General features: G+C 38.4%; 1 protein-coding gene across 3 annotated transcripts in view; it reads left to right on the top strand.

Moving 5' to 3' along the window:
• Positions 1-4,208: 4,208 nt before the first annotated feature.
• AFF4 (ALF transcription elongation factor 4) overlaps positions 4,209-24,697 on the top strand; it is an 80,668-nt gene continuing 60,179 nt past the window's right edge. The window contains exon 1 of one of the 3 annotated variants that reach the window (XM_020991124.2): positions 4,209-4,292. The gene's annotated coding sequence lies outside the window, so the exon portion shown is untranslated. Of the gene's footprint in view, positions 4,293-4,674; positions 4,766-24,697 lie in introns of those variants that run through there. The other 2 variants (XM_020991122.2, XM_020991123.2) reach the window with 2 other exon arrangements.

Here is a 24,697-nt window from a genome sequence, read left to right as displayed (position 1 = left end):
GAGAAATTTAAGAGGTAATCCCAGGTGAAAAGATGCTGAGGAAAAAAATGGGTTGGCCATCAGTACTATAAGGAAGAATGGAAAAAATAAAGCAAGAGATAAAAACAAAATTAGAATGGAAACATTTTCCAAAGGGAAAAAACTGGAAAGAGAATAAGAGAAGGTAGAAAACCTTACATAAGCATTCCTTGAAAAATAGAATGAAACTAATGACTCCACGAGACAATAAGAAATATTAGAATTAGTAGTGATAAGTGATAACAAAAAATGAAGAAAAGGCTTTTAATGAAACAAAAAAATACACAAAAGAAAGAAGGAAGTTCAAAAGGAGGCACAAAGCATTGTGGAAACTGCTGTTTGTCCTTTGTTTTGGAAGAGGACAATGTCTTGATTTGTGTGTGAATTGGACTTAAGTGAGGCAGAGTTGCACAAAGTCATCAGCGTCACTCTTCCAGAATCATACAAGTCCAGTGACAGAACAAAAGTCAGGGTGATTGGTGATGGCCTAGGATGCAGTGGATGACCTTGGCATCTGCACTGTCTGACCAAACTCTGAAGTACTCCACAGTGCCTGCTTCAGCCACCTTCATGACCATTGGAACAAATTGTTCTCATCCACCCATTCTGCTGCCGGAAGCCTTCACATGCTTGAGGTAGACATCCTAACTCACCAGTGGGTTTGAAGCTTGTGGGCTACCCTCAACCTGGTTTAGCCCATCTGCTGAGAGAGTTTTACCAGGGTGTGGCTGCTGTGCATACTATAGCTTCTTGGAGCCACAGGTAGAGCTATGTGAAGGTGGACACCAAAGGTGGATAAGCAGCCCTGAAAAGGGCTTGGCAAGCCCTCACGTGAAGTGCTAGTCCTACTTTAACCCCATATGCCCCAAAACTTAATATATACTAAAAATCAAGGTGTATCAAATAAAGTTTAATTATAGACAAACTCCTTTTTTCCTGTTCTTTGTACATGGAAATGTTCATGTTTATTAAAGTCATCATAATTAATTTTATAAATTAAAAAATAAAGCTAGAAAAAAAAGCAGCAAAGTCAAAGAGGATGAAGACACAGAAAATGTAATTGAATTTAGCACTTCAGAAATCATTAGTAACCTAAAACAGAACAGTTTCAACAGAATTGTAGGGTCAAAAGCCAAAACTGAGTTGAGAAATTAATGGAAGTAAGGAGCTGGATATAACTCCCTCTAGGAGCTTAGGAGTTTAAAGGAGAAGAAATGTAGAACGGTAGCTTGAAGGTTTGGAAGAGTAGAGTAAAAGTTAAGACCTGGGAAAAAAAAGAATGTGGGCATGTTCATAAGTAGGGAAGGAGCCTCTAGATAAGGAAAGATTTAACAGGTAGGGGGTGGAGGAAATGATTCATGGAGCCAGCACTCAGAAGAAATGGAGAGAATTAAAAGTACAGTTAAAGGAATTGGTTTTGACCAGGATTACTTTTTCCTGAGAAACTGAATCAAAGGCAAGAATAGGTGGAAATGTATCTGGCTTTTGTGCTCCAGTGTAGGAGAGATGAGGGAATTCACAATGAATAGTCTTTTTAAGAAAAGTCTTTTTTTTGAGAAAAATTAAATCCTATCCTTTAGGGTACTGGTGCTTACTATTATCAAAAGAATAATTATGATGATACTGGTGAATTTATGAACATTTTAGAGACTGGTAAAATATTTGGTAATTAAATGTATAATGTAACATTATTTAGGTCATTAAAAGCTGCTAGACACATGGAACATGTGTGGATTTTAAACGAGAATGTTTTAAATGTCTGCCATTAAATTAGCAAATGGAAGATCAGAGAGAGGTCAGGATTGAAAAACTCTTAGAAAAAGGGCTTGTGTGCCTTGTCTATCTTTATATCTCTAGCATCTAGAACCATAACTTGAATAATAGGTGCAAATGAAATGAGTAAATATTTCATTAAAGTGGCACTGACTGGAGAAATTATATAGCAAGAAAAAAAAAGATATGACTGAAGATAGAGGAGGAAAGAATCCTTTATTAGTTAATATGAACAGCTAGTGGATATTGAGTTTTGGGAGTTAGGAAAGCCTAGATTCAAATGGTTACTCTGTGATCCTAAGTGTCATTTAATCTCTCCTTCTCCTAGGCAACTCTAAGACTAAAAGACAGAGTAGGTGCAGATATGAATTTCTTATAGAGGGAGTTTCCTCCTTTTAAGAGTTCCTGTTACCAATGAAATCGCAGGTCTGTTAAAACAACTTTTAGAGTTATATTTGTTCCTTTCAGTGGGTCTGATCTCAACCTCTCTATGACTGCCTTTCCTGTCCTCCCTTATGTTCCTTATAGTGAATTCATCCAACCTACTAGAGTGGGAGAGGAGACTTCCTCAATTTCTTCTTAAACCAATGGGGCTCTTCGGCTATCTACCTGTCAATCCCGCTTCTTATTTAATAAGACATTTAAAAGATTCTGGTTCATGATCCATAGATTTCACATGTCTAGGAGTATTAAAATAAAAAAGAAATTTAGGTTTCCTGGTGTAGGTGTTTCGAGGCAATGGGGTTAAGTGACTTGCCAAGGGTCACACAGCTAGTGAGTGTCATGTGTCTGAAGCTGCATTTGAACTCAGGTGCTGTATCTATTGAGACACCTAGCTGACCCTCCAGGTGTAGTTTTAAAACTTTATTTTTAGAATTCATTTTTAAAAATTTCGAGTTCCAAATTCACTTTCTCCTTCCACCCATTGAGAAGGCAACAAGAATGATACCCAATATATATGTGCAGTCATGAAAACATATTTCCATATTAGCTATGTTGCAAAAGATGCAAGAAAAATAAAGTGAAAAAGTATGCTTCAATCTATCAGTTCTCTCTCTAGAGGAGGGGATAGCATTTTTCATTATGGGTTCTTTGGAATTGTCATAGATCACTATTAATCATAGTAGCTTAGTCTTTCACAGTTGATCATCATTACAATATTGCTGTTGTTGTGAACAATGTTCTAGTTCTGCTTACTTAAATTTGCATCAATTCATATGTTCCCAGATTTTTCTGAAACCATCCCTCTCATCATTTCTTATAGCACAACAGTAGTAGGAGCATCTTTTAATCACCAAAATGGCCCTTTTCTCACCACCTAATTACTACTTCCTTACCTCAGTCAAGGCTTTTGCTGCTGAGGGACAGATGTAAGAGGAGTTGAATTTGGCTGTGGAGGAAAAATTTCCTAAATGATATAAAAAAAATTATGTGAGGAAGTTCAAAATCCTCCATCCACCATATTCTCCTCCCTCTGTACATCGTGTGGTAATAGACAGAATGATGCAAGACCATTTCTGTATTTGATTATTTTTGTATATATGACTATAGGATTGAAGGGGGACAGCTAAATAATAGCTAAAAAAAGATAGCTATCATTTATATAGCTTTACATTTTGCTAAGCCCTTTATAAATATGACTTGATCCTCATAACAAACCTGGGAAGTAGGTGCTCTTATTATCCCCATTTTACACATGAAAAAACAGAGGCTATGTGATTTGCCCAGGGTCAAAGGGCCAGTTAAGTGTCTGAGACCCAATTTGAACTCAGGTCTTCCTCAAGACCACTTTAAGGACGTGGGTTCAAACATGGTGCCTCCAGGGCAGCGGTGAACACAGCACTCATTTCGTTTTGAGGTTGTTTTGGAGCGTTGCGCAGCCCCTTGGCCACAGTTCAGTGCTGGGGCCTCGTGTGCCCTGGGGTCCCGAGCTCAGGTGGAGGCCAGGCCAGGTCTCTCAAGGGCGCCGGTCGCTCGTGCCAAGCCTGTGACGAAGGAAGGCCTCCCTGCCAGGCATGCCATCCCTCCAGGCAAAGAACAAACAGGTCCATCAGGCCGAGCCCCGTCAGCACCCCACAACCCGCCCCACGGAAAGGAGGGCGGAGAGAAGGAAGAAGGCCCGACGAAGGGACTGAAACTCGGAGGCATCCCTGGCCATCCGCTAAAGCTGTGACCATTCAGGGTCCGACGACGGTTCAAGTTACAATTTACACATGCGCAAAGAGCCCCGCCCTCGGCCTCAGGCCCCCCCCCCCGCGCCCGGGCGCCTCAGGCAAGAGGGCCGTGCGCAGAGCAGAGGCCGCACGTCCCGCGGGCTCCGAGTTAGATCCCGGGTCTCGGCGATCCGGCCGCACGCAGTTCGCAGCTCTCCCCCTCCACCCTTCCCTCTCCCGGAGGGGCGGGGCGGAGTCACGTGACGCAGCCCTCCGGGCCGGAGCTTGGGCGGCTCTTCCCCCTCCCCGCACCGGTGGGAGGGTCACGTGGGCGGTGCTGCTGCTAGGGTAAGTCACTGTTCCCGACTGCGGGGAAGGAGAGTCTTCGCCGCCGCAGCCGCCGCAGCCGCCGCCACCACCGGACGGGGCGGGGGTGGGGATTCCGGTGCTGCGGCCTCCGCCATCACCTTCCTGCCTGCGTCTCCAGGGCTCTCGCTCTGACCGCCATGGAGCAGGGCTGGGCCCCCAAGGCAACAGCCGCTGCCTCCACCTTGTGAGGCGTAGCCGCTGCCCACCGTCGCTTTCTCCGAGGGCCCCTGGGGCTTCGTGGGCCTCGCTTCTCGCCGCCGCCGCCGCCTCCGTCGGTTCCTCGCCTCCTGGGCCGCTCCTCCGTCCTCCAACTTGGCCCCTCGGGGCCAGGCCTAGATGTGTACTCGGTGAGAGGCCCAGGCCGAGTCGAAGGCCCGCGGCCCGGGACGCCGCTACCGCCAACGCCACCGTCACCGGGACATGGTTTGGGCCTAGCGGAGCCGGGACAGGAGGTGAGAGGCTCTCGGGACCGCGGGGCTGCCCGGGCCTAGCCCGGCCGAGCGTCGCGAGCGAAGGAGGAGGAGCCGGGGCGGTGGGCTTGGTGCTGCCCCTCCCCGCGGGGTCCCCTCCCCCCACCCCCCACCCCCCAGACCCCTTTTTTGCGTTTCTCCATCTCCGCACTTGCCCGTTGTCTCTTGCTTGATGGGTCTCATACTTTTTTTTTTAAACATCCAGCTCGTCTCTAGTTTGACCAAGTTCTCTTTAGCTAAAGAGAAAATGGGCCCCGATTTCGAACATTTTTTGCCCCGATAGTTTTTGTTTTCTTTCTAGGGTTCCTAGACAACCTCCGCCATTCTTTTTTTTTTTTAACCTGTAATGAATTAATCTTGTAAAAATAGCACTCTTGGGGGGGGAAGGTGTGTAATTGCAATATGTAATTGAAGACCCCCCCCAGCTATCCACATATAATCGTGAAAGCATCCCCCTACACCTCCGAATAGCTGTTTCCACACTACACTTCAGTTGTCTATAGTTGGATATTAATGTTTAGGCTTTTTACTTGCTGCTAGTCGCGGGGGTTAATCCCCTCCAGTAATTGACGTCAGTGCTTTGTTCCTTCCACTTTGCTGTGTTTCAGGCTCTAAGGATGGATTATGGGCTAGATGATATTGAGAAGAGCCTCCTTTGCTCTTTCTTTCACAAAAGACTTTTATAGGGGAATAGAGGTGGCAATGTGAACTTCGAATTTCTGGGTGGGAGCAGTGTGAAGGGCAAGAGTTAATACTGTTTCTGTTAAGGGTGTGTATGACTTTTCACTCTATTTGGGGAAATTTAGGCCTATTTGAAATGCTCAAAGGAAAATTGAATTATACTTTACAGATTCCAAGTCTATGGGTAGAATCCCCCCCTCCAAAAAAGTTTGTTTTTAGTGTTAAATTGTCTAAAATAATTGTTCTTATATTTTGCTAATGGAATTGTTTATTCAACTGTCATTCAGTATACTTATGGTTAGTTTTTCTAACTTTATAAATTCAGAGATTGAGGGAAAAGCTTTTGTGTTTGAGTGACTGCTTAGAATCATCTCTGGTTATTTATAGGCTTAAAAGAACTCTTCACAAGTGGGTGCTTGGCTCCTTGAAGAGTTGATCCCTTTAAATTTCTCACTTCCACCTCACTGTATAAAAATGTCTAGCAATATCAACAAATTATTCCTACCAACTTTTTCATTGTCAAGTTTTATCCAGTATTCAAAACAAGTTAAAACATTCTTTCACATGGAAAGTTTCATATAATTTCTGGGGTTTGCGGCCCAAAGGCTTTGATATTGTTAGTTCTATGGGGAACAGTAGGTTACTCTTCATAAAAGCAAGAATTTGCTGAGTTGCTTGGAACTTTTCTTCTCCTAGCCACTCTTTTGGGTGCTGAAAACACTGAGCTGGGTTAATTACCAAGTGGGATGTAAATATGATTTTATTTCTTTTGTCAAGCACTGTAATTAATGGAAAATACTGAGATACTGAAAGCTTTTTAGCAAACATCAAATTTGACTTCAGGAAGAATAATTTTTGCCTCCTATTTAGTAGGGTTTTAAATATTGACTAGAATACTAACTTTCTTCAGGATAACTTGACAACAAATGTAGTATTGTGAAACTGAGAAAGATAGAAATTTCATAGGATAGGAATTTGGGGGGAGTGAGAATGGGGAATAAATATGGTTAGACATCATCCTTTGTAATTTATTCTCTCAGGGAATAGAATGTCAAAATATTGACAAGTATAAGAAATGCAATTTTTAGAAGCATTCTATTCCCTGAGAGAATAAATTATATATAGGAGTTATCTCCCTGATACAGCAGGCATAATCTTATGGTGAAAAATGTTTCCTACAGCTTGTAAAAGTTTCCTAATTTTTTAATCCCTTCTCAGTATTAAATTTCTCCCACTCTCTTTTTCATTTCCTCTGGTAAATTAGAAGAATCACTTGGTCACTTGAATTTGTTGGCCAGGTTTGGAGTTATTGTGAAATTGGGTGTAGTCAGTGACTAAAGGGTGTACCAGGAGCTAGCCTGACCAGTTACCCTGCTACCTTTTTCCTGTAGTAGGGTATTCTTCCCCACTTTTAGTAAGTGAAACTCCACAGACCCACCTTTCTTGCATGTTCAAAATGTACCTAAAGGGTGGTAAGTATATATGGAAGACTAGCCAAAGGTTCTATATAGTTATAAGATTATAGGCCTAGAGCTAGAAGGGACCTCAGGGTCCATTTAGTGCTGTCCCTTATTTTACAGATGAGGAAACTGATGTCTGTGGAGGTGAAGTGACTTGCCCAAGGTCACGCTGGCAGTAAGCATTAAAAGCAGGATTTGAAACCCAGGTCTTTTTTTTGGGAAATTATCTGTATTCCTCAATGTGCCTTGGTTTTCAACTCAGTAACTCCCTAAAAATAATTTTTTAAATAAAAATAATATTTATAGAGAACTATTGGCACAGGCACATAAATTCTGCAGCTCTCCTGTTAGCCATTTGAAATTTTATAAAAATGCTTTTGTATTGAAACTCAGTCACAAAATGAGATTTGTGAGAAAAAAAACAAATTTGTATGTTATTCATATCTGTTTAATTCATTAGCTACACTTTCACACTGTTTTTATACTATAGAAATAATACAGCCTACAAAAACTTCAAAAAGTACCGAAGGAAGGAATTTGTTAGTTCACAGGTAAGGGCTGTGTAGGTTGTTTGTCTGCCTCCTGAGTTGTTTCATGAGCCATCAGTGTTTGAAAAGAGATAAACTCAACCAACATCTAATGTTTGCTAAATCTAATGTATGCTAAACTTTGATGGCCTATAAACTTATTTTCATGGAATCATTTCCTAAAATAGAATAAAAGAACAACCTTGTGCACATTTTTAGAGCCTGGTAGAAAAGAACGAGGGATTGATAGTTTGCGTAGGAGATAAATTACACTGGGTTCTTCATCCTTGGAAACTAGTCTGGTTTTGACTGATTTCTCTAAGACTTGTTTAAGGTCCCTAGGCCTAAGTGGACCACTTACTTGTAGGAATCTGTATCCCTGAACTGAACTGAATTGTTGACCTTGATTATTCTGAGTCAAACTGGTGCTAGCACTTTTTGGGGTACAGTGAAAGGGATCCTTGAAAAATCAGAATAAAAGAAATACTAGCTGTGGTGTGTGATTGGTGAGACAGGCAGTAAAAACTGTGGAATTCTACAAAAGTTCACCATGGCAATGAATAAATAAGCACTAACAGTATCATTAATATTTCATAATGTATGAGATTGCTTGAGAAGGGAGTATGGCATAGAAATTAAAGAGTTTGTCTCAGAGTCCAGTCCTGCCTCTTAACAATAAACCTGGGCAAGTTACTTAATCTCTCTAGGCAACTCTTAAGATTATGTGTTGCAGAAAAGTGCTGACCGACCTATATGGATAGATGGAGTTTCTTCGTTTATGAGTTCCCTATATCAATGAAATCAAAGGTTTAGTCCCTATCTTTATCCCGTTAGATTCTTCAGCAGAAATGATCCATCACAAAGTCTATAGCCTTGAGTCTAGATTTTCATGGAATGGAAGTCACAGAAAAATGCTTCTTATTTTCTTAATCTTGGTTGTAGTGATCCATCTTTGGACAGTCTTAGCTTTGTGCTTTGTGTGTCACAGATTTGAAAGCATAGTGTGGTAACTAATCGTCTCTAATCCTTAGTAATCTTGGGGGAGGAAGGCAGACGCCAGGCTGAATTAGTGGCAAATCTAAATTATAAAATCCCTTGAAAGAAATGAAAATTTTATTACTTAATGTTTCAAAAACTAACATCTTCAAGCAGTTGCCCTATTTAGTGTACTTTAATAAATGTTTTTGATTTGTAAGAGAAATGCAAATTTTAGCTTAGCCTGGTTCTTCCCCTACCCCTTTAATATTTCATTTATCTTTTGGGGACAGGTTGTTGCATGAGAATATTTATAAATTGGATCATAGAATTTCAGAGTTGAAAGGGACCTTGACAGCCATTTGGTCTAGTCCATATTTAAAAAAAAAAGAGTGCCCACTACAGTACCAAACAGATAGTCATGTAGTTTTTATTTGAAGAACTTTTGAAGGCTTTAATTGCTTGGGAATTATTTTCTATTGTTGGACCTAAATTTTCATCTTTGCAGTTTCTACCCATTGCTCGTAATTCTGTCCATTGAAGCAAGCAAAATAAGTCTAATCCCTCTTTCTTCTGACAGCCCTTCCACTACTTGAAAGTGGTTGTTGTATATCCCCTGAGTCTTTTCTACTCCAGGATAAACACCCCATTTCCTTCAGCTAGTCCTCTCATTTGCCCTGGACCAGGTATTTCACCATTCTTGTTGCCATCACCTGGACAATCTCTAGTTTATCAGCTTTCTTCCTAAAATGAGGTGCCAGTATGAACATAATATAGACAGATGGGGTCTGACCAGGATATAGTAGAATTACTATCATGTCTTTATTCCTGGAAGGTATTCCTCTTTTAATGCAACTTAAATTTATATTAATTTATATTTAGCTGCCATATTACATTGTTGACTTATTGAGCTTGCAGAACACTAAAATTCCTAGATCTTTTCCCTCACAAACTGTCTCCTTCAGATTCAACACAAGAGGGAATGGGTCCCGGAAAGACCAAGTAAATTGTCCATGGTTACATAACAAGTTAGTGGTGGAGCCACGAGTAAAAACCAGTTCACTTGACTCATAACTCAGGTCTCTTTCTACTATACTGTGATGTTGGTTGTAGTATCTTTGGATCACAGCTGTGTTTAGTGACAGCAATGAAACCTGCTGAATTTTATATCAATAGTTATGTAGACAAAGAGAATAGATGTTTTTAATTTCTATTGTATCGGTTCTACATTTTGTTTCTGAAGCAACTTCATAGTGTTTCTTCGTTTGCTTGGTGCTCTGAAGAAATGTTAAGCTAAACTTTTTACATTCACATATTATCACTGGGTCAACAGATATTTATTAGGAAATTTCACTCTGCTAAAATGCTGGAAATACAAAGGTAAGCAAAAGCAGTTCTTGCCCTTAGGAGCTCATGATAGGAGACACCATATCATGTAAAAAGCTAGGTGCATGCAAGATACACACGCATATGGACTGGTATATATTAATTTGAATACATGATTGTGTGCACATGTATAGTAAGACATGTTTGTACATTCAAATTAAACCTCTCAATTTGCATTAGGAAGTCTTAGATTTTCTAGAAAAAGCACAGTGTAGTGGAAAGAGCACTGTTAAGAGTCAAAGGATCTGAGTTTGAACCTTGGACAAGTCTTCTCTCTGGTACTAAATTTCTTCATATGTAAAGTGAAAACTGCACTATTTAATGTACTTTAATAAATGTTTATAATTTGTAGAAAAAAATATTTTAGCTTAGCCTAGTTCTCTTTCCCTCTCCCCCTTATTTCATTTGTCTTTTGGGGACAAGTTGTTGCATGAGAGTAATTAAATTAAATCACAGAATTTCAGAGTTGAAGGGAACCTTGAGAGCCATTTGTTCTAGCCCGTATTAAAAAAGAGTGACCGGTATAGTACCCAACAGTGCTTGTGCAATCTTTGTTTGAAGACCTTATGAGCAGCCCACTTCACATGACTTAGATATAAAATCACATCATAAACAAATTAGAAAACCATGAAGAAATTATCTATGGATAGTAGAAAAGTTTGTGATAAAACAAGCAATAGAGAGGTTCACAGAAGACAAAATGGACAATTTGGATTACATGAAATTTAAAAGTTTCTGCACAGACAAATCTAGTGCATCTAAGATTAAAAGGGAAACATTTAACTGGGGAAAAAATAGCAGGTTTCTTGAATAAAGGTTTCATCTCTAAGACATATAAGGAACTGAATTAAATTTATAAGAATAGGAGCCATTCTCCAATTGATAAATGGTTAAAGGATATGATCAGTTAATTCTCAAGGAAGATATCCAAGCTATTTTAACCTTATGGAAAATGCTGCAAGTCACAAGAAATAAAAATTAAAGCAACTTTGAAGTTCCATCTAACACACTGATTGGTTTGGCAGTTTGAAGTTCCATCTAACACACGATTGGTTTTGCAAGGTTATTGTTTTAAGGGAAATTGACAGATGTTGGAAAGGCTGTAGGCACATTGATAGGTTATTGGTAGAGCTGTGAATTTGTCTAGCCATTTTGGAAAGCACTTTGGAACTCTGCCCCAAAAATTATTACCATGCCCATGCTTTGACCCAGCAATACTGTTAGGAGGTCTGTACCCCAAGGGGATCAAAAAACGGGGAACAGGTCCAGTATGTACAAAAAAATTTTATAGCAGCTCTTTTTGTGTTAATGAACAACTGGAAGCTAAGGGGCTCACCATTGATTGGGGAATAGCTGAACAAATTGTAGTACAGAGTACTATGGAGAAAGATTGTTTCAGAACAACCTGGGAAGACTTGTATGGATAAATGCAGAATGAAGTAAGAAGAATCAGGAGAACATTAACATTGTGAAAATATATAATTTTTAAAGACTTAAGAACTCCGATGAATTTTATCTACCCGTTTCCTGATAAGAGGAGTGGATTATTATGTGGAATGAGACCGTTTTTGGACATAGCCAATGTAGAAATGTATTTTACATGACTATGCACATTTGCTATGAGGGTTTTGTTAATTTTTTTCTCTGAATGGGGATGGACAAGAAAAAAAACCCTTGATAATTAAAAAATTTTTTAAAGGAAAAAACCCCATAACAATAAGGTATAAATAAAATATTAGTCAAATACCAAGAAGGGAGAAGTTTTGGGCCAGGGAATTCATAAGTTCATAGGGCTTAGGCCTGGAAGGGTCCTCAGTAAGAATAATAATACTTCTAAATAGAAAAATTTTTTTTGAAAGTTTGGAAAGATAGTAGGGGGCCAGGTTGTGAAGAGATTTAAATACCAGAAGATTTTTTTTATTATTTGACTCTGGAAGTGATAGTCAGCCACTGGAGTCGATTGAACAGGGGAGTGACATGATTGAACCTACCATTTAGGAAAATCACTTTACCAGTTGAGTGGAGGATAGATTGGAGTGGAGGAGACCTGAGGCTGGGAGACCAATAGTCAGTTAATGAACATTTATTAATCCTGACTATATGCCAGCCACTCTGCTAAGCACTGAGGATACAGAAAGAAGCAAAAGACAGTCCATGCCCTCACAGTTTAATGGGAAAGAAAACATGAGAGCAGATATGTCCAAACATACTCTATACAGGATAACTAGGAATTTAGAAAGGGAAGGTGCTAGAATTAAGAGGGTCTAGGAAAGGCTTATAGATGACTTTTAGTTAGGATTTTAGTTAGAATTTAAATGTAGCCAAGAGGCAGAGATGAGGAGAGAACATTCTAGACATGGGCAGCCAGAGAAAATATCTGGACCTGAAAAATGAAGTGTCTTGTTCATGAAATAACATAGAGGGTCAGTGTCACTGTACCAAAGAATAAGTGGTGAAGTGTAAGGAGAAAGAAGACTTGAAATATAGGAGGGAGCAAGGGCTTTGAATGCTATATAGAACATTATGTATTTGATCCTGGAAATGATAGGGAGCTTCTGGAATTTATTCAATGGTGGGTGCCATGGCATTTTAGGAAAATCACTTTGGTGACTGAATTGAAGATGGGTTGAAGGAGGGAGAGACTTGAGTCAGGCAGACCCATTTGCAGTCTATTTAAATATTCCAGGTATGAGATGATGAGGGCTTGTACTACAGGGGAGGCAGTGTCAGTGGACGGATGGGGCCTTATATAAGAAATGTGAAGATTAAACAATAAAATTCAGCAACAGATTGTATATGTAGGGTGATAGAGTGGAATCACAGATGACATTAAGGTTGGGAACTTGGCTGACTAGGAGAATGACAGTGATAGTAAAGTTAGGAAGAAGAGAGGGTTTGAGTGGAAAATGAGTTCTGTTTTGGACCTGTTGAGTTTGAGAAGTCTATTGGATAGTCACTTCAAAGTGTCCAGCTGAAGTTTGTTGATAACTTAGGACTGGAGCTCAAGAGCCTTGAGCTAGAAGAGCTTGGAATCATCTGCATAGAGATGATTAATTGAATTAGTGTGAGCTGATTAGATCACTCAGTTAGAGAGGATGAAGAGAAAAGAAGAGAGGACCTAGGTTAAAGTCCAGAGTTAGTGGATATGACAAGAAGATCCAGCAAAGGAGACTAAAAAGGGAGAGGTCTGACAGGTAAGAGAAGAATTAAGAGAAAGCAGAGTCACAAAAGCCAAATAGAGGACAGTATCCAGGAAGAGAAAGTGTTCAGCCCGTATCATATGGAATAGAGAGGTCAAGAAAACTTTGGAGAGAGCAGTTTCAGTAGAAAGATGGATAAATGAATAAAAAAATACTTAATAAATGCTTATTATGTGCAAAGCATCGTGGCACATTCTGGGTATACAAATAGAAAAGCAATGAGGCAGCTAGGTGGTGCAGTGGATAGAACACTGACTCTGGAGTCAGGAGGACCTGAGTTCAAATTTGGTCTCAGACCCTTGACACTTAACTAGCTGTGTGATCCTGTGCAACTCTAGTTCCCCTCCCCCCCCCCAAAAAATAGAAAAACAAGACAGTTCATGCTCTCAAGGAGCTCACATTCTGAAGGGAGAAAGAACGCAAAGAGATTACAGCTCTAAATTAGATATGGTCCTTGGGGGTAGAGCAACAAAGCAGAAGGTAATGCATGTTTTTAAATGTCATTTCTACTGAATTTAAAAAAAAATCCATTTCTGATGTTGAACCATTTGGCAGTGGTGTTGAGAACTTTGTTTTCTGTGTCTTTAGTAGGTTTTGCCTGCTGAGAAGTTGAGATATCAGCACCTGCAAAAGTAGTTACCAAGTTATCCCTGAGATGATGGCTGAGAGTGAGGCTAGACTGGAAGCAGGACCAGTGATCGGGGGAGTTTGGGCTCTTTGGCATATCTACCAGTTGGTAGCAGTTTAAGGTGGACCCCTTATCCACAGTGATTGATGGTTAAAGGGCTTGGAATGGAAGTGGGGCAGGTAGTCTTCTAGGATACTGCCTTATTCAAGGCTCTTCAGAGTCCTGGGCTGTCTCCATCAGGGATTTTAGTGTTTGACTTGCCTGGTTCATCATGGTACTTGTCTCTCCTTCAGAGTGCCTTTCTGCTTCAAATAGACTGACTTGCTTGTCCTGTAATCCATATTTAAATAAACTTTTTTTCCCCTAAATTTGAGCCTCATTCCAGTCTAAGTGGTAGAAATGTGATTATTTCTTAGATTTTTTTCCCCCTAGACTGATATTTTTACTAAAGTTTCTTGGAATAAAAATGGAAAATTATAAAGAGCTAATTAAAATAGTTCCTCCCCCCACATTAGTCATGTTGTAAGGAAGAATTAGAACCAATAAGAGGAACCACAAGAAAGAGGAAACAAAACAAAACAGAAGGAAAAATGTCAAGTAGTATACAAGTATACTTGTATACTTTGAATGCACCACAACTTGTATACTACTTGAATGCACCACAACTTGTTCAGCCATTCCCCAGTTGATGGGTGTCCCCTCAATTTCCAATTCTTGACCACCCAAAAGGAGCTGCTATAGATATTTTTGTACATGTGGATCCTTTTCCCATTTTTATAATCTCTTTATATATATGGGTAGAGCCCTAGAAGTGCTATTGCTGGGTCAAAGAGTATGCACATTTTTATAGCCCTTTGGGCATGGTTCCAAATTGCTCTCCAGAATGGTTGGATCATTTCACAACTCCACCAACAATGCATTAATGTTCCAATTTTCCCACATCTTCTCCAACATTTATCATTTACTTGTTTTGTCATGTTGGCCAATCTGATAGGTGTGATGTGGTAGCTCGAAGTCATTTTGATTTGCATTTCTCTAATCAGTAGTGATGTAGAGCATTTTTTCATATGACCATAGATGGCTTTAATTTCTTCATCTGAGAACTGCCTGTTCATATCCTTTGACCATTTATCAATTGGGGAATGTCTTGTATTCTTATAAATTTGACTTCATTCTCTATATATTTTAGAAATGAGGCCCTTGTCAGAGACACTGGTTGTAAAAATTTTAAATAGTTTTTAAAAAATATTTTGTTGATGTTGTTTGTTTATACGTAAGTCATTTTCTTATATGCTCGCTCCACCAGAATTTTCTTTCTTATCAAAGAAAAACTGTTCAGTAAAACTGGTGAAAGCGATTGTGCCAGAGGATGTTTACAATAGTTTGAATCCATAGTCCCCTACCTCTCTGAGAAGAAGGGAGTTTATCATGTTTTATGACATTAAAATTAATAATTGAAATTAATTTGCATTTAGCTTCCTTTTAGTTTTCTTTTATGTTATTGTCAAAAAATAGTTTGATGACGTAAGATACAAGTAAAAATATCTGTCATCTTTTAAAGTTACTGAAATGAATTTAAGGTACAAATAAGTAAAATTGGAGGGTAAAACTGTTGAACTACGCTTTAAATGAAAAATGGCTTATTTGTATCTGGACAAGTACTTGTTGAGTGGATATAATGTAATAAGTCATTATTTTATTTTGAAAGTTGAATTTCTGTTTCAAAATAAGTTTAAAATTTTGGCACAAAGTCAAAGTTTGTTTGAAAAAGTCTTTTTTTTTTCCCTTGATCATAGTCACCAAATGAGTCAGAGCAAACCATATTGGGTAGTAAGGAAAGGTAAAAGGGTAAAAAGTATTCTGTTATGATATGTTGTGTATAATTTTTTTTCTTTTTTCTTAAACGTTCATTTAAAATTTTTTGAATTCCAAATTCTTTCTCTCTCTCTAGTCCCTGCCCCATCTATTGAGAAAGCTTTAGAGCTATGATTTCATTGGTGTAGGGAACACCTTCCACCTGTTCTGATCTTTAGTAATTTATATTCTTAGTTATTGGAGCACTGAGGGTTTAAGTGATTTGCCTGAGTTCTCAAAGCTAATAAGTGTCATAGACTGGCCTCAAACCCAGGACCTCCTGACTGCAAGGCCAGTGCAGCATTCTGTCCGCTGCAAGGAACTGCCTGTCAATCAGCAAGCCTTATTAACCTTCTACTATGTGCCAGTCACTGAGGATATACAGACAAAAAATGAAACAGTCCCTGCCTTCAAAGGACAATTTACATTGTATCAAAGGAGACAGAGAGAGAGAGAGAGAGAGAGAGAGAGAGAGAGAGAGAGAGAGAGAGAGAGAGAGAGAGAGAGAATGAGTGTGTGTGTGTGTGTGTGTGTGTGTGTGGTATGTATGTATATGTATACAGATACAAAATATGTAAGGTAATTTTTGTGACCAGAACTGGTAGCTGGGGGAATCAGCAAAGGTCTCATAGAGAAAGTGGCATTTGGACTGGGTTTTGCTGCAGCTTTTGCTGCACCATTTGGTGCAGTGGATAGAGCAATGAACCTGGAGTAGGAAAGACCTGATTTCAAATGTGGCATCAGATACTCAGTAGTTGTATGACCCTAGGCAAGTCACTTAACCCCTGTTTGATTCAGTTTCCTCAACTGTAAAATGGAGATAATAACAGCACCTAGCTGGCAGGGTTGTTGTGAGGCTTAAATGAGATATTTGTAAAGCATAGTGCTTGGCACATAGTAGGTGCTGTGTATAAGTACTTACTGTCTCCCTTTCTTTTCTCTTCCTCTTTTGAAGGAAATGAGAAGTAATGTGTGGTGAGGAGAAAATGTCTTCCAGGCTTGGGAGACAACCCCTGCTCAGCCCCAGAGAAGAAAGATGTGTGTAACAGCAAGGTTATTTTGACTTGACCAACTTCAGAATGAGTGAAGGAAAGTGATGTATAATGAGATAGGAGCCACATAGTGTAAGGGGTTTTAAATTCCATACAAAGGAGTTTATATGTTATCCTTGAGGTAATAAGGAGGCTGGTATTGGAATTTTATTGATCAGGGGAGTGAGTGACAAGGTCAGACCTTGGCTTTTTGAGAAAATAACTTTAGCAACCACGTGAAGGATGAATTGGGAGCAGTAGGAGACTGATTTCTAGAAAATCAGTTAGGAAATTATTATATGCCCTTGAGGGATACTGTTTGATTATTTTGAAGTTTGTTCAGTGGTATCCAATTTTCTTTCAAAAATTGTACTTTATGCAAGAACTCTGAAGAGCAAAAGTTGACATTTTTTTAAAAAAACTGGTATGTTTCATTTACTTTATCATTATAGACCTATGTGCAAATATTGAAATCCTTGAAGATGTGTAATGAAGTATTTGGTTTGTGGATTTAATATTGTATGAAATTGAGTCATATAAGAGCATAACACTGGAAATAATGAAATTCATTGTACTAATGTATCATTTACTCTGTGGGTAAACATAAATATAAACAAAACTGTCCTAATAGGCTAGGCAAGTTCTGGAAAATCAGCATGTATTGGTGCTGATTGATCATCATTGCTACTTCATTCAACAAACATTGAGTACTTGACTATATGCAGGAGGATACAAAAACAAATGGTTCCTGTCCTCGTGGAGCTTAAGGTGCTTTTTTGAGGGGAAGAGGATGGAAGAGCGAACTAGCAGAGAAGTGGGGAATAACAGGAACACAGATAAGTAAATATAAAATTCGTACAAGGTAATAGCCCAAGGACTGCTATTACATTCTGTGATTTTTCCCACCTGTGAAGAATACAAGTAAGCTGAGACCCTTAGGAAAGTTATTTGCTTTTAAATGCAGTCTGTATGGTGTTTTACCTCCTTGTTGAAATATAGTGCATTTCCTCTTCTTTTTGAGTGAAGTAAGATTAACAGTGATAAACCAGTACAGTTACATTTGTGTTTAGAGCTGTTATCGGCTAGAGTACATTTTTGTGCATTGTTAACAAGTTGAAAAGATTTTGTTTTCTTTTGACTGAGACATAAGAGACATATATATATTAGTAGGAAAAAAAGAATGATTTGCAAAAAGCTTGTCATCTAGCATATGGCAGCCTAGTTGTACACCAGAATGTTGAAATAATACTGTGTAGCAAATCTGTGTTGGACCCCATCTGAGGAGGTAACTGAGATGGTAAAAAAATTCATAGAGCATGTATGGATTCTTGTTACAATGAGGCTTTATTGTTGTAGTATCACTAAATGTAATGAATAAAAAAGGTAAAAATAAAATCAAAGGTTACTTAGTGAGGGTAATTGTTAATATGTGTTATCGTACTAAGGCTTCATACATAAAATCAGTGACTTTATGGCTGTTGGTACTGTCTCCAACAATAACAAACATTTAAATACCTGTTATGTGCAAAACTTTCTACTAGATGTTGGAGGAATTACTGTCTACTAGGGGAGTTAGATAATATTGCATCGGGAGTGTGTTAGTTTCCAGGGTACTTTGTGAGGATCCAGGGTGAAGGTTATTATTAATGGGGTAGATGAACAGTGAGGTACAGAAGTGGCATTAGAGGTGAATTTTAAAGGATGTATTGGAACTGAAAGGCAAGAAGAAGAGGGAGGATGTCCTAGGAAAGAGGAACAGCAAAGCGCAGAGTAGTAGGTTGGTGTTTGAGAGAGGAGGCTAAAGATTAGTCCAATTTTTGGACATTGAGTATTGAGAGAATCAAATTGATTCCCATTTTGTAACATTGCTGACATTTTGTATATTTGCTGAAGTTAAGTTCTGTGTCCTTGAGCTAAATTTAGTTGCTTTTTTTTTTGGTAAATCATGTCATTTCAAGGAAATCAGCTATTATCGTGTCTCTCATTGACTTGTGGGATGCAAGTAGATACAACCAACCAACATCCAGCATCCCCAAGCACTAGAAAGTCCCTAAATCTAAAAATAGTAACTGTAGTTTACAATATAAACTCTTGTAGCCCTCTCTTCAGATCCTTGTGCCTACTTAGGAGGCACTGGACCCAATTTGTTTTGCAACTGCATGCCTTGCCAATGAATTGCATAGCTTAGACTTTGTTTTCTCGGTTATACCTTAATTCAGTTGCTACCATTGGCGATGACAAAGGGGTCTAGAGGTCAGGCTCTTTGAGAAACTCCTTAGAGTGCTCTGATTGACCCCGACACAGAGGGCTGTCCCTGAGGTCTGACTCCCCCTTGATTGAGCCCCCATGTTGTTGGGGAAAGATATCAAGGCAGTAATAGGAATCCAGTGCATACCAAAGGACCCAGCCAAGGTAATCCTCCACCTTGTTGGCAAGATTCCCTCCCCTTAAGGAAATAATGGAATCCAGTATTAGCATACTGATGGGTACCCCTCTGGGGAATTTTTTGTAATGTAGGACAAGGGGAAGCTCCTGTTGGAGCTGGGAATGACCAAAAAGCACACTATTAGATTGGGTAAAGGCCTGTTCTAGTAAGTTGATGGACACTCCTTAGAGAAGTTCTTATTGGCCTAAGATCAGAGGAAGCTTACCTTCCAAAATGGGTTGACGAAGAATAAGAACTCTCAAATTATGCAAAGATTGGCTAAGACACATGAGTTTCAATGGGTCTTAAATTTGGCTTGAAAGAAGGGATTTTCAATTATTGCAAATTAAAGGCTTTGAAAGTACTTTTAGAAAATTGTGCACACTCATTTTTTAATTATTTAATTTTCAGTGGAAGGGAAGAAGGAAAAACTTTTCCTAGCTAGCAATTCTGTATGTCGGTCTTGTATTATCTGTGTTCTAGTTTCTTCTGGGGCCTGGTCAGCAACAGAAAAGAATGAAAACTTTTTTTTCTCCAAAATTTAAAAAACCTACAGAAAATCTCTCTCTGTTTCTTTAATGCTGGCCAAGCTGGGAAGACAGATAAGAGACACACAGATAAGAAGGAAGGGAATCTTTCTTCCTAGTCTGCAGGAATTTATGGCATTGTAAACTAATTAGAGACTAAATCTATGACTGAAATGTAAGTTCTCTACTGTAAAATTTCCAAATTTGGTTTGAATATTTGAACATTTTAGTGAGTTTTGGGGTAACACCGCAGAATTTATTTTAAGAAAAAACAAAAATAAAACTGAAAGTTACATAGAAACCACAGTTAGATCTTCCATCACTTTTTCCCTGGAGAATGTAATACCAGGGAAGAAGGTGATTTAACTCTTTCCCTGATCATGAAAGAGAGAAAAACTTTTTTTAATTAAGGGAACACATAAAGAGTAAATAAAATTTGAAAGAGTGTTTTGGTATTATCTCTGTATTTTCTTCTGTAAATGATACAACAGAATTTAATTGTTTAGGTAAACCAGACGTAAAGTTTTTCTAAAACCCCAAAGGTAACAATATTATAATTAATTGGTATTCTGTAATAAAAACTTGTGCTAAATTGTAAAGGGAATATTCAGTGGAGTGAAGATAAGTTCTATAGTCTCAGATATGATTGGGAAATATAAAGACTAGAGGATTAAAAAAGTAAGAGAAGCATTGGATCAGAATATAAAAAAAACAAGAAAGGTCCAATTTTGAAGAGCTTTAATCAAAGTCTGCTGGAGGGCTATCTAGAGAAAGGAAGAGAGAAAGTTTAAGGAAGTAAGATTTGAAAGTAAAATGGTTTTGGAAAGAGATTTGAGGGAGGTTTTGATTTCTTGAACTAAGAAGCATATGAGAAATGGAAACTATAGTAATAAATTTACAGCATGGTCTTACTTGAAGATAGTGTATTAAATTCTGCCCTTGAAGGACCATTAGAAGAGTGTATTTTATTTTATTTCATTTTATTTTTTTAAGGCAATTGGGATTAAGTGACTTGCCTGGGTTCACATAGCTAGTAAATGTCAAATGTTTGGTCTGAGGCTTGATTTGAACTCAAGTTCTCCTGACTTCAGGGCCAGTGCTCTATCCACTGTGCCACCTAGCTGCCTGGAAGGGTATATTTTAGTCCTTATGTAGGGAATATACATTTATAATATCATTACTACATTACAGAGGTTATACGTTTGCTGTTTCCATGAAATTCCAAGAAAACTTTTGTGGGTCTTAAGAGGAGGGTAATAATACAAGACTCTCATTTAAAATCTTTGGCAGTAGACTAACTGAATGTAGTGGGCCCTGTAATGTGAAGCTCTAGCAGTAAATGGCCCTTGGGAAAATTGAGGTTCTGTAGGTTATCATTTGTAAAAATAGATGTGATTGAATTTATTCTAGTCTTATTTTAAGTAAGATGTGTCCTTCTGTTGGGATAATTGTGATATTTGACTCTCTATAATTAAATCAGAACTTAATGACTTCACCTCTGTTTACCTCAGTTTCTTAATCTGTAAAGGAGATAAATTATAGCACCCACCTTCCAGAGTTGTTGTGAAGAGCAAATGATATAATATGCAGGGCTTAGCACGTGGTAGACAATATATAAATGTTAACTATTGTTATTATTATTATTTCTTTACTTAAAATGTAACAACAACAATTACTCCGTACTGGATAACTATACAGGGTTTTAGATGCGATTAGTATAAAATGCCAAAAGTGATAAAATAAATGATATTTCTATATAGGATAATTTAGAAATGCATTACACTGAATTGATGCCATTTGACTGGTAATAAGTTTTATTTCACTACAAGATATTGTATATGCTGTTATTGTGCTTCTCAAATTTTTTCTCATATTGTGAAATTTGGCAAACTTTTTTTTTAATCAGAAATGCTGTTAGAAAGGTAACTTCCCTTTTAATCCAGAGTTTGTTAGATAATGAATTGAGCTGGTAAAAGAATGTGGTCAAGGGGAGTTAGGTGGCACAATGGATAGAGCACCTGCCATGAAGTCAGGAGGACCTGAGTTCAAATTCAGCCTCAGACACATACTAGCTGTGTGACCCTGGGCAAGTCATTTAACTCTGATTGCCTCCAAAATATGAAAAATAAAAGAATGTGGTCAAAATGTTTAAGAACTGTTAAATATTTAATTGGATATATTTTGCTTTAAAATGGATAAGAATAACTTACTGTTGGGAGAAAAAGTAACAAAGTCCTCTAAGTTATCCTTATCTGTGGGATTCTTTAGGGATTTCTACTTGAGCAAGGTCATAAAATCTTACCAGCCCTGTGAAGGAACCTGCTAAATGTTGTGAAATTTTAAATAACTAATTGGTTTACTGAGACAGTGGAATCCCCTCTTCCATTGTACACACTTTGCCAAAAGGAGGAATTTACAGATTTGCTTATGATGTAGAAGTGATTTATGTGATGATTTATAATTATAAAAATTTTGAAATTATGCCTGGAAGTAGCCATATATTCAGTATCTATGTGGAATTCCAGAATGTGATTATTTTCTTAATTTCCAATGTATGATTTTTTTTATAACAGGATGAATTTAAACTTAAAAAAAAAGAAAGCAAAGGACATTGAGTGAAATTTTTTTTCAGAATTCTGGGTAAACTTTTTATTGTTAGTTATTATTACAGTATAATGATCCTAGCCTTAAGTTATGATTAGTGAAATTTTGCTATTTGAGGTAAAATCTCTTGGTCCTGTCATTTGATATTGTTCTTAGTTTTTGTTTCAGGTATGATTTTATAAAGGTAATAGTCAATTCAAGGGAAATGCCATGTGCTTCCTGAGAACTACTACAGGTAGATGGGAAGAGTTGAGGGGATGACCTGGGGGTAGGATCCTTTTGACTCAGTTTTCCCTGTGATGCTATTTTCTTTAAGAACAGGAACTTTTCCCGCTTGGTTAATTCTGAGCCTGGCCATGATAACCTGTGAATAATGTGGGACTTTGCTGTGTGAGCCTGGAATCAAAGGGAGTTTTCCCCCTGTTATGACTTAGTGTCAGTCACCTCTTAAGGGGATAGTCAATATTGTCATAACCATGGCCTTCCTTTTTCCTTTCATAGCAAATTTCTGTTATTAAGGCAGGTAGACAGTGGAAGTTGTTGCAATACTAAATATATTAAATAATTATTGCCCAAAAAATCTGAATTACTATAATAGGATACAAGTATGAAAGATCTTACTGTTTTTTAAAGCTGAATTTGTAGTCAGTTCCATATCCTAAGCAACTCAATAAATGAGTTTTGGGGCTTACTAATAGTTATATATTTGTGTATAAGATTAGGTCCTAGGAACCTGTGTGTGTGTGTGTGTGTGTGTGTGTGTGTGTGTGATTGACTTCCAAATGTTTCAAATAGGATATACTGGCGTTGAGTATTTTAGGTATAAGATCTCAAAATTTGGGCTCATTTTCCCAAGTCAGGCCCTCATGGATTCTTCCTAAGATATTCATTCTCTCTCTCTCTCTCTCTCTCTCTCTCTCTCTCTCTCTCTCAGGCATTTGGGGTTAAGTGACTTGCTCAGAGTCACACAACTAGTAAGTGTCAAGTGTTTGGTCTGAGGCTGGATTTGAAGTCAGGTCCTCCTGACTTTAGGGCACATGCTCTATCCACTGCACCACCTTGCTGCCCTAAGATGCTTTCTTCAGCCTGTTGATGGCATTGTTCATATCAGGTACTGGCTTTAGGTAAAAATAAAATTAGCAAGTGATATATTAAAACTGAAATTCTCTCAAGTTTCAGGTGAATTCCAGGTTCCTAATTTGATGTTCTTATAGCTCTATACGAATAGGATTAGAGTCTGGAGCCAGTTTTTACCACATGAACCAGTTTGGAAAAACAAATTTAGGAGGTTGTACTAAATTGTATTGAGTCTTGTTACTGGCAGATTTTAACAGAATTACCTAGGAATCTCTACAAGTTACTTGGAACCAGAGAAGCAGAGCCCCCTTCAGAGCTGCCTTGAGAACAAGAGAATGTTCAAGAAAAGATATTTCCAGGGACCAGATGACTACATGGGACATCTGGGACTCAAGATGAAATACGCTGATTAAATGGACATTAGGAGTGGGTTACTAGTTTACAGGGAGACTTGATGTTATTTATTATTGCTGGTCATTACTATATTGTCTTGGCTTTGATGGTATTTATATTTACTAAATTTTCTTGGTTACTTTGTTGACATGTAAATCTCCCTTCTCAAATTAGTCCATGATGAGCCTTCTAAGTAATATAATCTATAGCCTGTCTTAGTTTACATATAGAGATAGGCCTACATAAGATTCTACAAGTTATAGCAGAAACACAACTGCCTTCTCAACCCCTGGTGGAATCCGTCTTGATTCACCTGGCTTCAGGAAAGTGGCCTGTTAGCTACCCTTGGTAGTTGGGCCCTTATTGCCCTCTGCCTTATAATTCTGTTTAGACTCTGCATTAGTTTCTGTGTTAAAGCTTGTTTCAGGCTAACCCCAGAGAGGTTCACGTTGGTGCACTCTGCTGATTATAACCATGTTAAAAACCTTATAGAACTAGGTTATAGACAGTCTTCTGCTTCTTTGAAGCCCTTTCCATTGTGGCTTCTGACCTTATTCAACTGAAACAACCTTTTTTCTCCCAGTTGTCAGTGGTTTCTTGATCGTCAAATCTGATGTCCTATTTTTCATCCTCATCCTTGACCTTTCTGCTTCATTTGATACAGTTGGTCACTTTTTTCTCTTGGACACTACCCTTTCTAGGTTTTTGAGATGCTGCTCTCTCCTGAATCTCTTCCTATCTGTCTGATTGCTCTTAGTCTCCTTTGCTGGATCTTCATCCATATCATATCCACTAATTGTGGGTATCCCCAAAGGGTCTGACCTAGGCTCTTATCCCTTTTCTCTCTATACTCTGTCATTTGGATCTTATCTACTGTCATGGATTCAATGGTCAGTTCTGTGAAGATGATTTCCATATATATATATCTCCATCACTAGCCTCATTCCTGAGATATAGTCACAAATCATCAATTGCCTTTTATATATCTTGAACTGGGTGCCCTGTAATCATCTCAAACTCAACATGCACACAATAGAACTTATCCCACTTCCCTCCCCCCTCCCCAAAGCACTAAAATACCATAACTTCTCTTCTCAACTTCCTAGGGCACCATCATCTACCCAGTCTCCTAGAAAAGCTCACAAC

This window comes from Phascolarctos cinereus, unplaced genomic scaffold (assembly GCF_003287225.1).
Source record: "Phascolarctos cinereus isolate Bilbo 61053 unplaced genomic scaffold, phaCin_HiC Scaffold_2;HRSCAF=192, whole genome shotgun sequence".
NCBI lineage: Eukaryota > Metazoa > Chordata > Mammalia > Diprotodontia > Phascolarctidae > Phascolarctos > Phascolarctos cinereus.
Note: the sequence above shows the minus strand (reverse complement) of the source record. Positions and strands in the feature narration are given on the sequence as shown.